A 3,393-nucleotide genomic window follows, 5' to 3' on the forward strand; every position below is an offset into this window, starting at 1 on the left:
TGTGTGTGTGTGTGTGTGTGTGTGTGTGTGTGTGTGTGTGTGTGTGTGTGTGTGTGTGTGTGTGTGTGTGGGCGGGCAACTTACCTCACCGGGTGCTACGGGAAAAACATCCGAACATTCATGAAAACACAGATGAAGATAACACTTTGCCAGGTTGTGCTCGCACTTGTGTGTTTTCGTGTGTGTGTTTGTTTGGGTGTGTGTATGTGTTTGTTTTTGTGTGTGTGTGTGTGTGTGTGTGGGGGGGGGGGGGGGGGTTGTTGAGTGAAGGGAATGAATTAAAGCTTTCATGAAAAAAACTGAAAACTAATTTAAGTTATTATGTTTGATGCCAACCCGATGCAAAGGTTCCACCACAGTGCTTGTGGTGCCATCTGAGGCAGCAAGTCACCATTTTGTTATTACAAGTATTACATATTAATAATACTATTCATATCAACCTTAGTTTTTAAGCAAATCAAATCCAAAAACACAACCCAAACACAGAGCAAATAAAAAAAAGAGTTCTGTGAAACATTGCATTAGGAGAGGGGTGTCATGCATCTCGATAAATCTTTTCAATGGGTACACGGAAATACATGGAAAAGGGGACTTCTAAAAGGCTGTTTAAGTGTTTGACAAGGGATGGCCTCTTTAGAGTGTTTAATTTCACTCATGTGTTATTTTTTTAAGGCTTTGATTTTGCCCTTGCAAGACATTTTTTAATACGTTACACATTAGCTCCACAGATGTTGTCAGAGGGGGGTGGTCTGTACGCATTGCAGAGCTGTGTGTATGTGTGTGTGTGTGTGTGTGTGTGTGTGTGTGTGTGTGTGTGTGTGTGTGTGTGTGTGTGTGTGTGTGTTTGTGTGTGTGTGTGTGGGTGTGTGTGTGTGTGTGTGTGTGTGTGTGTCTTTGTGTGTGTGTGTGTGCGCCGTCGTTCGTCTCGCAATTCTTGTCTCTTGCCAGGAGAAGATTGCCGTCGATAAAGGCCATCCTCTAAATATAAAGTTGTGGCATCATTAAAAATGTGTAAATATTCCCCTTCCAATCCCGTTAGGCTAATCCCCAGCGTGGCCAATGAGAGCCTTTATTACAAAGATCTGTGCAACACTCCATGATTTTTGCTGCATGGATGTGTGCAAGTGTGAGTGTGTCGGTGACTGTGTGTGTGTGTGCGTGAGTGCATCAGTGTCTGTGTGTTCAGGCACATCTGTGTGTCAGAGGTTTGAGTCGATGGGTTTATGTATGCAGATCAGCGTGTCTCTTCTATTTGGGAGTAAGTGACACCATTAGCGCAGGTTTAGTGTTGGTGCGGAGGAACTAAACAGGGATTGTGTTGGGATTGGTGATCTGGGAGCCAGCCTTCAATCTACAACTGCAATGTGTTGCTTTCATCGAGTTCTTAACCGCCCTAACATTAAAGTATATTAGCACTTTGAAGATTTGCAAATGTTTGTTAACCATATATAGCTGATGATGCTTATCCACTTAAAACCTATGCTAAGAAACACGCACACAAACACACACACACGCACGGTTAATATAGTCTATCTATAAATTACAAGCAAGTAGTTATAACAACAACAAGGAACTGAAGGTCACGTATGTGTGTGTGTGTGTGTGTGTGTGTGTGTGTGTGTGTGTGTGTGTGTGTGTGTGTGTGTGTGTGTGTGTGTGTGTGTGTGTGTGTGTGTGTGTGTGTGTGTGTGTGTGTGTGTGTGTGTGTGTGTGTGTGCAGGTGTGTGTAAGTGTGTGTGTGTGTGTGTGTGTCTAGGCTCCTCCCTGCCAGGGCAGTTTGAGGAAAGATTATCTTGACAAATTGGATAAACATCGTGTGTGTGACAGGATGCTGATGGAGGGTCCGTCTGCCCACACACATTCACACACACACACACACACACACGCAAACACGATCTGTAGCCAAACAAACTCCACCCAGGTGTGTGTGTGTGTGTGTGGACTCAGCCGAGGGGCAGGTAACAACAGGTTTCTCTGCTCAAACAGAGCATGTAGGCTCTCAGGTGCGTCTGCCTGCCCTCGCTTGGAGCTGAGCATCAGCCTGCCCTCCGCCTGCCTGTGTGCATCTGGGGGTGCGTGTGCGTGTGTGTGTGTGTGTGCGTGTGTGTGTGTGTGCATGCGTGCGTTGGTGTGTGTGCGTGACTGTGTGCGTGACTGTGTGTGTGTGTGTGTGTGTGTGTGTGGGTGTGCTTGTTTACGTGTGCGTGTGCTTATGTCATGTTCACGTGTATGTGTGTGTTTGTGGTTGCCTGTGTGTGCGTTTATGTGTGTGTGTGTGTGTGTGTGTGTGTGTGTGTGTGTGTGTGTGTGTGTGTGTGTGTGTGTGTGTGTGTGTGTGTGTATGTGTGTGTGTGTGTGTGTGTGTGTGTGTGTATGTGTGTGTGTGTGTGTGTGTGTGTGTGTGTGTGTGTGCCTGTGTGTGTATGTGTCTATGTGTGTGTGCGATGTGTTTTCATAAGGTATCTGCCCCAGTGTGTTCCGCTCAGTCTAGTAACCTATACATGCCACAACAAGCATGCAAGTATCAGTTGGTAATTGTTAACACTTAGACTTCTGTTTGCATGTGAACCTTGGAGGACAACTACAAAAAGATACAAATTAATGATATTGAATTATATATGTGTGATGCATAAACCTGTATGTATAAATAAATAACTAAATATATATACACATACATATTTATTCATGTATAGGGTTTCTGCTGAGAAGCTACATTTTGTCCCTTTCTAATGTAATATTGTGTTGTGTTGGCCTATCAGCGGATACGACACCTCCTCCACCATCATGACCAGACAGTTCATAGAGATGTTTCTCATTGTCTTCTATAAGACTAGAAGCATAAGGTTCATAATCATATGCCAGACATGCAGGGCTTAGTGATCTGCCGTCTCTGTTTTCTGTATCTGGTGGCTCCCTTCTCTGCAGGGGCGACAGAATGACCACTTTTTGAGGACATTTAAGGCAAATACTCTGGTAATAGAAGCAGTATGTACAGACAAAGATTAGAAACAGGAACGCTATGGGGGAAACGTGTGTGTGTGTGTGTGTGTGTGTGTGTGTGTGTGTGTGTGTGTGTGTGTGTGTGTGTGTGTGTGTGTGTGTGTGTGTGTGTGTGTGTGTGTGTGTGTGTGTGTGTTTGTGTCAGTTTGCTGTGTTAGAGAGCTATTTGTGGGCTCCTTGCACTAAGATTAATTTTACATTCACTTGATTTCCGTGGCGCTCTAATCCGGCATGGATGAAGGTCCAAGATGACTGACCCCCCAAGAGCCGGTGGTCCCGTAGTGGAGCAAACAAAGGGATAAGGTGAGGGTGGTCCAGGCTGGGGGAACAGGTACAGACAGGAACGGTGGAACGAGGATGAACTCTGAGTCAAACTGGTGGTGGACCTGAGAA

This window comes from Gadus chalcogrammus, unplaced genomic scaffold, assembly GCF_026213295.1.
Source record: "Gadus chalcogrammus isolate NIFS_2021 unplaced genomic scaffold, NIFS_Gcha_1.0 GACHA056, whole genome shotgun sequence".
Taxonomy (NCBI): domain Eukaryota; kingdom Metazoa; phylum Chordata; class Actinopteri; order Gadiformes; family Gadidae; genus Gadus; species Gadus chalcogrammus.